The following is a 10,388-nucleotide window of genomic DNA, read 5'->3' on the forward strand; positions in this document are numbered from 1 at the left end:
TTTGAGCTGCAATCAGAAGGCAAATGGGAGAGAAATATCCTGAAAAAGGAACCAGACTGGAGTCTGTTGTGCTCTTTATGTACTTTCCAGCTGGTTTTGCTTCTAACGTTCAGTATTCCTCATGGGACACTGATGCAAATCTGCATTCACGTTTTTCCCCTCTTTGTGTATAACAGCACAAGACCCTAAAGTAAAGCAGTGATTTGCAGTATTGGGAAATGAGGCTCGGTGTCCCTGTCCCCAGTGTGAAGGTGCACATTTAAATATGAATGAAAGTGGGCCAGAACCCCCTTGAAGCCTGGAGTTGATGCACAGACTGCCTGTTCTTTCCGGTTTAAGTACTGTACATTTTTTTTTCCCCTTTGCTGAACAACAGCTACCATATGGGCTGAGCTTCAGCCAGTCAACTGCTAAATTACAAACACTCTTTTGACTGTAAATTGAATGGAAAAGGATGTCAGTTATCGCTTTCCTCCCGTGGCCACACCACAAGAGCACCTGCAGTAAAAAACTGGCATTCATGCTCTGAAAGGCACCACATGCTGCTATTGTGAGCTGAACAGGATCTAACCTTGGCTTTGCTTACCCTGTTCCTATCGCAGCGAGGAGATGGCAGAGATAAGAGCCTCCCTTCTGAATGTGAATTCGCTCAGAAACATGTCCCAGCACTTATCCACCCTATTTTGCTTCCACTAAAGGAAGTAAAAATCTACTTAGGAAGATGGCTATCTGTGCAATCCTTCTGAGAGCAGTCTTTGACTTGGGCACGTGCTTACCATATCGATTTTGAGGTTTGTTATGAAATTATAAATGATCTCTCTGAAAGCTCCTCATTGTGACCAGTTCAGCTCACTCACAGTATTACCTGGTCTCCAGCCTGAATGCCAGAACAAAATTACTCTGGTTTCTCACCTGGTCTGGAACAGGACTATCCCTCCATGCCCAGGGCACACTGGCACCATAAACAGCACCAGTGTGTGCAGGGAGAGTTTGAGCAGGGAGAAGGAAATTGCTGCTGTCTGGAACAGTGCACTGGGCAGTCCAGGACAAGAGACAGCTGCTGGGCAGGAGAGGTTCCTGTGCTGGGACATGTGTCCTGACATGAAATGTGGCAGCTGAGCAAGGCTGCAGCTGCTGCTGGCAGGGGCCTGCCAGCCCTGGGGTTCCAGGAGGGCCAGGGAAAGTCCATCATCTGCTGTGTCCATTAACTCTTCTCTTCCTAGACAGGTAAATGTCATTACTGAACCAGCCCAAGTGGTTATTCACTCTGTGATTTAAAATTATTGGGAAGAATAGGCAGTTTAATAATTAGGGTATTTCCTTACATCTGCTGGAGCCTACAGCTGCATGACTGGCTAAAGAAGTAGTGTTTCTGTTGAGCTTCCCAGTTATGGGGATAATGTTAGATGCATTATCTATCTATCTTACGGTTTTTGCTCAAAGAATCCCTAAAGTTCAGCACTTACAAACATAAACCCCGCTCTTGAGTCACTAAGGGTAGTCATTAGGTCAAGGCTCAGTGTACTAAAGAAAGTATTACAGTGCTAAAGAATTTATGGGGTAACCAAATAACATTCACAGTGTTCATTTACAGGTTTTTGGTGGTTGGAGGCCTTGAGCATTTCTGCCAATGTTAAAACCCACAATGCTTGAACACAACCAAATAATTTTAGCATTAAGCTAGCTTTGTGATTCTGATAATTATTTGGTAGCATATAACATAAAAGAGATCATGTACTTTTATCTATCATAATGTGTAGTTGCCCTTCTTGCCAGAAGTAAGTGGGTGAAAGATGCTATTGCTGTTTGAATAGTCTTAAAACCAAGATGCTGATGTTGAAAAGTTGTTTTTAGAACATACTCTGTATCTTTGGAGGTTTTTAAAATCCTTTGTTTTGAGATAGTAGATGACACCTTATATAATGAATACCATCAGATGTTTCATCCTTGGTTCTTCCCCTAGCTCTGGGCCACCTTTTAGCATTCATGCATATTATGACTACTTTAACATTATAATACGTTTATTAAGCTTAAATGTCATTTATGCTGTTTTTTGGATATCCATTGGAGCCCTTTTTTCCTACCATCTGTGCAGTGTTGCAGATTAACAGCCCACATTCCCATTACCTGTAACATTTATGAATGTTTAGCCTTTCCTTTTTCTTTGTTTCTGATTAGAATAGTTATGTACATACATCAGGCATATGTATAATATTTGTTAATTTTTAATATAAGGGTTTTTTGTGTGATTCAAAAAAAGACTGGGGAGATGCTGTAGCATAGCTGGCAACTGGAAATCTTGTAGCTGTTTCACAGGCAAGGTTGCACCTTGTCTCTTGCCTTGATGAGCTTCTTTTTCACAACTTTCCTAGATTCTTAAAAAATAAATATGGGATGTCTTCTAAGAAAGCAAGTCCAGGTTTGGGAGAGGTACACGGATTTTAAGCAGCATGTCTCTTGCTGGCTTTTCAGTGTTTCCTTCCTGTCAGCCTCCCCATGGATATCTTCAAAATGTCTTGAGTGACAAAGCTCCAACTGATTTTTCTTTGCTTTCCTGATGAATTGTTGCAAAGTTGGCTTCAGGGTTCACCTACATGGTAAACACCAGAGCAGGGAACACTGGGGAAAGGAGGTACAGGATTGTGCAGAAGCAAATGAGGACAGGAGAGTGTGAAAAAGTGTCAGTGTGGGTAAAATGCATTGTTTCCATGTCTGCTGTCCTCTGTCACCCACAGTCCTGGGCTCATACCCAGAGGATCAGAGAGTGGTTGTGGCTGGAAGGGAGCTCTGGATGTGACCTTGTCCAACCCCTGCTCAGGCTGCCCACGGCAGGACCATCCACAGCTGGGTTTGGAATCCCTGCGAGGATCTCTCCAGTGCACTTGCATTTATGCCCTTGCCAGACAGGCCAAAATCCTTCAGAAGGGAGATTTCTCCAGAGAGGCTTTGTAAGACCTGCTGGACCACAGAGAGTCCTGGATGCTTGTCCTAACTGACGGTTGGAAGGGGGCAGAATTCCTAAATAAACATGAGAAAAAAATGCATGTAGGGAGGAAAGTGAGGAAAGCAGGTGCTAGTGTGAACATATCTTAGGTCTGGTTGTACCTTCAAAGAAGTTTTTCCTGTTAACAAGAATTCTCGGACCTTGGACAGTCTCTGAAACATGCAGTTGAATTCAGAAATTTCTGTATCTGCTGGAGTCAGAGGTGGGAAGTGTGATATTTGCTTCTTAATTGTGCTCTAGAAATAATATTAGGAGAAATGACAACTATTCCTATCCAATGTCTTTTGATAAGGTCAGTGTGAGCTTATTCTGAATTTGCTTTTGCTGAGAAGTATTTTGGAGTTCTCAGCATTTGGGTTTTATGTGTCATGTGTGGCCATCACTTACCTTAAGTCAAGCAGCTGCTTTTATATCCTGTTTTTCTGTCTCTTGCTAGCTCTGTGCTTGGTATGGGCCATCTTGCTGCAGTCCTTCTGCTTTGGATGTGCCAGTTGTGTAAACAGACAGTGGGGATAGGTGTAGCTTCCTCTGGATTGAAAGTGGTGCTGGCAGCAGCGAAAGAGTTGGGCTGAAGTAACTTCTTTTCATTAGAATAAAAATCTGAAAATAAAAGACTGAACTGCATCTAGAGGTAAGGTAACTTTCTTTTAAACTCCAAAGTATGGATCCTTCCTCCTTCCTTCCCTCCCCAGAATTCAAGAAAATATGATTTGTCTTTGAAAAATGGATGGGTCAAGGTTTTTTTTAAAGCAAATATTTTTAAATGCGTGGTTTCTTTGGTATGCTGAAAGAAAACAAATACATTCAAAAGGGCTGAGACTTTAACCCCAGGGAAGTGCTAAAGAAAAGCCAGACAGATTCCTGTGCTGACTCCACAGCCCTTGGAGTGGCAGGTTCAGCACCGTTTGCTCAGTGACACCAGAGCCATCACAAGGCTCTTTGGGCTTTTTCCAGGGCTGTTCTGAGGAGCAGCCAGAGCAGAGCCTGCCTGAGCTGGAGTCAGAACACCCTGATTCAGGCTCTGCTGCCACAGGAGGAGGGGAAAAGCCAAGCCTCTGACAAGTTACATCTATGCCAGCAGCTCCCACAAGGCTTTGCTTGTGCTTCTGCTTGCTCTCAGGGAGCCTTTTCCTGCCTTTCAGTCGTCAGGCTCTGAACATTCTTCCTCTCTGGCCTCTCCAAAACACCCCCAGCTACCCCAGGGGATTCTAGCAAGTAAGAGAGCAGCCTGCAAGGGCCCCTTGCCAGGCAAACCCTCTGGCATTTAAACCAGATGTTACCTACATCTCCCTACTCACAATAAGTGTTCCTCCATTTGTTTTCTTTTTTAAGTGTAAAATACAGAAGTGGAAGAAACACTAAACAATTAATGAAATAATTTGTATTTAAACTCCGCTTTGTACTGTGCAACTCATGTTGTCTTTAACTTAATGCTTTAAATAGGCTTATATAGCTTTTCTTAAAAAAATACCTAGCCTTGGAAAGAATAAAAGAGGTGGTTATGGTGGCATGGGAGGCTCTAAACTTCCATGTTTCCTATTATGACATCATTGTTTCCTCAAATCTCTTCCCTCTGTGTTAACAATATTTCTCCTGACTGCTGAGAAGAAAAGTTTCCAAGGGCTCAAGGTTTTTTTTCAGCAGCACCCAGAAGTCTGGCACCTTACTCTAACCTTGTAAGTCTGCAAAACTGGCCTGGAAATTAAATGGAAACAGACTCTCTCTTGGGAGTCCAGCTCCCTCCTACTCCTGATTGGTCCAGAAACACTGTGAGAACAGACAGATTTTCTAGCAGTATCCTGGCACTTTCTTACCCATTCCTGGCCAAAACCAGAAAGTGTTTAAAAAAATAAAATACATATATATATATAGGAAGTGGGAGGAGAGGAAAGCACTGTATATTTTTAAAACACAAATCTCATCTGAGTTTTGAGAAGAGAGTTTTGGGTCAGTTATTTTGTCTGACTAGCTCATCTACCCCCTCTCCTAATCCCTGTGTTTACTGCAGAGCTTTGTGGTTTCCTTCCTCTGGTCCCCTTGGTTATCTGTGTTGGCACAGAGCCTGGGTTCTGCTTCCCTTCCTCCCTGCACACCTTGTGTCCCCAGCCACTGGATCCTGCAAAGGCAAGCCTTGATTCTTCACACTTCATTTTTTCTGATTTGCAGCTATTCAGGGGCACCCTTTGCAGGCTGTTGTGCTCAGCCCTCACTGCTTTGCCTTCAGCTTGGCCCGTGGTTTTTGGTTTCCTCCCTTTTTTGCTGGTTTTTGTTTTTATGGCTGCTCTGAAGTGCTCAAAGAGCTGCTGACAGCCCATGGAAAACGCAGCAAACATTCCACACAGACCACTTGCTTGCCTTTACCATCCTTCCCTGTGCCATGCTCATTTTTACTGGGGATAGTTGAGAAACCAGGACTTTCAGGCTTTGGCTGATCTGCTTTCAGACAACATGTAGGTCTAGACCTACCTGCTCTTGCTGCAGCAGAGGCCAGCTGGAACAGCATTTCTGCTGTATCTAGCCCAGCCTTTTAGTCTTGTGACTGCTTCCACTGGTTCCTCACCAGGAACTTGCTCTTCAATCAGCTGTACAAGACTGGTCCAACTGTTTCCAGCTTTCCCTGGTTCTCATTTTCACCCCAGGTTATCTAGACAGCTAATCCCTCTCTTTAAGTTCAGCTGCTTTGTTTTTATGATTCCCTCTGGCTATTTGTTCCTTTTGTCCCTTGTTTTGAGAGGTCTGGCAGCAAAGCCTCAGATATTTCAACACTCAGATGACTGAGGATTTTACCTGGTAGGTAGGTAATGATTTTGTAGGGAGGTGAGGGGGCATCTTCTAACATGGGCATGGCTTGGTACTTGCCCAGTTCCTCAGCTTGCACCACCCCTAGGTAGTGTTGAGCATTTTGCTGTAAACCGCATTTAAAGGCATCTTGCAGCTCTGAAGAAGGTGATCTGAAAAGTTACCCCTGCCCTATCTCAGGCTGCCTTGTGTGACAAGCCAGGAGAGGGGGCTTCTTTCCTTATTAAGGAATTTCAGAAACTCATCTTTAATTAGGGAGTTTTGCTAAGTTCTCTTCAGCTGCAGTTGTCACGAGCAGCTCCATGCGGCCTCAGGCAAAGACAGCATGTGAACCACAGAGCCCATCTCTCTTCAAATCCTCCCAAATACCCTGGGAGGCCATTCTCAAGAGCTTGCTCAGCATGTGTTGAGTATGTTAAGTCAGCAATCTCGAAGTTTTGGAAATCTTGCCCCTGATTTCTTGGAATCACACCAGCTGCAGGTACTTCTGGATGCTTGTTTTGGCCACGCAGCTGTGAATCCCTGAGGTACCTTGCTTTAAGGTGCAGAGATTTCCCTTTATGTCACTTCCATGTTAGCACAAAAATAGGCTGAAGCACAAGAAGCCAGTGTAAAGGTGCACTGGCAATGATTTCAGAAGTAATTTTCAAAAGGAGGAGTACTTATTTTTGAAAGCCAGTGGGTCCTTTAGATACCAAACTCAGAACCTGGTGGCTGCCTCTGCAATTATTTTGGCCTCACAATATCTTCTTCATGTGCTGGAACTCTGCTCTTCAGGTCTTTACTGCAATGGTAGAACTTCCTTGATTCCATCATTAATAACTGTATTGGATTTTATTTCAAAAATGTTTTCTGTATGTGCTCCCATCTCTCAGACTTTATTCCAAAACAGTTTTAGGGATTGCAACCCCTACAGGAGTCCCTACAAATCTTATGACTGGGTCTCATGACAACATCCTCTTCAATGTTGTTGATTAATCTTTGTTCTCTTGAAGGTTAGGAAGTTTGCACAAATAAGAGGGCCCTCTCTATTACTCAATAACCAGCCCAACTGACTTCCTGACACTTCAGTGGAAAATCAGACTCTTGTGGGCCAGAAGAATCTAACCGTGTTACCAAAGGCATTATGCAAGACTAAATGAAGTTTCATTTTCTTCAGACTATTCAACTCTCTGCATAATTCACATAGTATTTTAATCATCTTTTGAAGAGTCCTTACTTTGTGAAAGGTCAGAAGTAGCCTAAAAATAGTTACTATCATCTGATGGCTGCTTTGCTGGATATGAGCCTTGATTCCCAGTGGATGAGATTTTCGCGTCACAAACCCAGAGTTATCCTGGCAGTAATTAGCATCCTTACAGACGGGCTGGTGCAGAAATGCAAAGCTTCACCCTGAGCTCCTTGCTTGCAGAAAGTGCTATTTATATGGAAAGCTCTTTGGGGCAGGGACTGTCTCGTGTTCTGAATGCTTCATACAACTGAATCTTGAATAGGTTGAGGCCTGAAGGCACAAATGTAATTCCAAGAATAGTATGATTGAATGGCTGTGGAGACTGAGCAACTTTCTCAGTTCTAGACATGACGTCAGAACAAGATTGAGGTGGAAGTGGGAGAACTTGTACTGTGCAGGGTATCTGCTCTTTGGATGGGAACAGGACTTCATTCTCTGGGCTTGTCAATGGGTCTCTGTTAGTGAGTACTGCCAGTTCACTTCAACTTTAAGATCTCTCTGACTACAGAAATTGCTCTTAAAATCTCAAAACAGTCTATTTCCTTTTTTTAAAATACCAATGAGAGAAGCCTTTTCCTTGCTTTGATTCTGCAGTGGATGCTGTGGTTGCTGCTGGTTGTTGGTAGTAAGGATACATGCAAAAACAACTGCCAAACTTTAAGGCCACTGTAATCTTAGGGATTAAGACATGAGAAGACAGTAAATGAGCCAGATCTGTTCACAGGAAATGAAGAACTTTTCTCTATACATGTTTTGACTAAGAGAATAAAATCCAGTCCTACAGAACTCTTTGTTCCTTGATGAAGACATGTAGGAGAAATGAAGATAGACCTGGCAGGCAGCCTTATGAACATTAATCTTAAGAGTTGAATGCCCAGATGTGAACTGGATCCAGGAAACTGATAAGTATCTTCCTGCTTTAAAACTGAAGTGTGGTTATTTCTATTCACCAAGGTCTTGCTGTTCACCCATTACTAGGCAGAGTATGGCATTAGTAGTGAGGAGCTAAGGTAGCCACAAACTAGAAAGGCCTCTTGGGCTCCCACTACCATCCTGCTCAGTCTCCTGCACAAATGCACCTCAGCATCTTATTCTTTGAAGATCTTTGCTTATGTCCTCACAGGCTGAAAGTTGTAATCGTGTTTCTGTATTTATTATCTAACCTCACTCTAAAGATGCTGTTTGCTTCCCTTCCTCTTCCTTTGCACTCAGCTTCAAGTGTGGAAGGAGGAAATCAGGAAACCCAGCGAACATGTTTTAAACTCTGGCCAGATGGGAAAATGAATGCCCTGGCTCTGGCAGCTGACCTGTTTGGTTCAGAAACCTGGTGTGACACTTGTGCTGCGAACACCCAGTGGGAAAGGCACCTTCCAGCAGGGCAAGCAGCTGTGCCTGCAGGCAGTGTGGGAGGAGAGCCAGAGACTCAGGCTGCTCACAGCCCTCTGCTCCACCAGCCCAGCTGTACTGGGACTGCCACAGGTCTGCCTGGACCAGCATCTTGTTTCTGATGGAGGACAACCACTTATATACATACTACATATTTATATATATGTATATGAACAGTTCCTGGAGTCAGGCAGAATTTTCCCATCTGCCCATTATTTCTATACATATAAATATATATTAAAAGATATTTAAAAAAATATAAAAAGAGAGTCAGTTTCCTAGCTCTTGTGTCTCTTTTGTATCTTCTTAGGAGAAGGAAAGGGCAAGGTCTTCCTTCTCACCTTCCAGTCCAACCAAGTACTAAATGAGGATATACAACCAGAAGGAGGTTTTTAGCCATGGATGAGTTTTTTATGAAGTTTGGGTTGTTGCTGTGGGGAGCTGCCAGCACTGGTGGTGACACAGCTTTAACAGAGACATCACCAGCCAGCAGAAGTAGCTGTAGGGAGTTAGTTTGACCATATTGGGACAGATATTTTTTACTGAGAATATATCTCTAGTACAGTGTGTACATGCATGAAATAGGAATAAATAAGCTTGTGTCTGGATTTAGAAAAATAACATGTGTGTGTGTTTATGGCAGGAAGTTTGGCCTGGCTCCATCTCCTGCTCACCTACACATACAGATTCTTGTTCAGTACCTGTTCAGTGTCCCTTATTACTGTCACAGGCTTTATTAGAGCCACAGTGTGGACATTTTCTGTACTCTGACTCTGTAAAATGGGTCATGTTTCAAAATGTATTGGTACCTGTGGGTTAATGAGCCTCCTCTCTCCTTTCCAGCTGTGTTCTGCTTTGAAACTCATGCTTTTTAGCACTTTTGAAAAATCTCTGCCTACACCTGTCTCTTGGCTCCCCTCCTTTCTCAGGCAGATCACAGTACTTTTAACACAGCTGAAATAGCAGTACACTGGGCATAAAATTGGGTTTAATGCTGTGTTTGCTTCCATGTTTGGTTGTGACCTCTTCTAGTCTGGATGAGACCGCAGTGAGAATGGAATTTAATAATGAAGTGAAATTACAGGAAGATAGAGAAGATGCCACTGTAGGTAATTTTTGTGCTAGGCTTTCATCTGGGCAGGACTGAATATAACTCTGATTCCTATTCCTGACAGCCTGTTTGACATTTCTGTCTCCTGCAGCAGTTAGGCTGGTCTGTACTCACACATTTGTGCAATAGCTACTGCTCAGTTTAAAAGGAAAGGAAAGAATAGATAGGAGTCCTTGATATGCATCTAAGCAATAGCTGGCAAACCTCCCTGGCACAGGTCACTAGTCCACACTCAGTGTTGGGTCTTGAACATGAGCAGCATTTAAAATTTACACAGCTTTTCCTCTGCCCTGAGCCAGCCAATTTCCAATGATATTCATGCCTGCCCCTTCTCTTTGATATGCAGTGGTTAACCCTTGTGACAGAGTCTCACAGTGCCCCCTGTGCCAGTGCTGCTGGGCACTGCCAGGAGCAGATCTGCTGGCACTTCCCAGGGCAAGAAGTCAGCCATGCACTCAGCTGTTTACTTTTTCCTTGTTGGTACTGTTTTAATTGCCATTAGTGAGGCACAAAAATACTTTTTCTCAAGGTTTTCTTTCATGGGATTTATCATGGTTTAGGGTGCAGGCAGATGGTTTTTTTCCCCTCTGCTCTACAGACACGTATGAATGGTGCATGGGTATGTCCCATTTCTCCTGGAACCATCCAACAGAAGGGAACTGTCAGTACCTCTCTGGGCACTGGTGCCAGCTGGTAGTTTATGGACGTATTTATCTTCATTTGATGCCACTTGCGCCCTGCCCATCCTGTGGTTTTTGTTTGTTTCCTTGAGAAGAAAAGCCATTCCAGAGTCTTGGGGGTTCTGCTGTTGCTGTTGCTTGGCAGTAGAAAGAGTCAGAAGGGTCTGCAGAAGAGGT

The sequence above is a fragment of the Motacilla alba genome, chromosome 10 (genome assembly GCF_015832195.1).
Source record: "Motacilla alba alba isolate MOTALB_02 chromosome 10, Motacilla_alba_V1.0_pri, whole genome shotgun sequence".
NCBI lineage: Eukaryota > Metazoa > Chordata > Aves > Passeriformes > Motacillidae > Motacilla > Motacilla alba.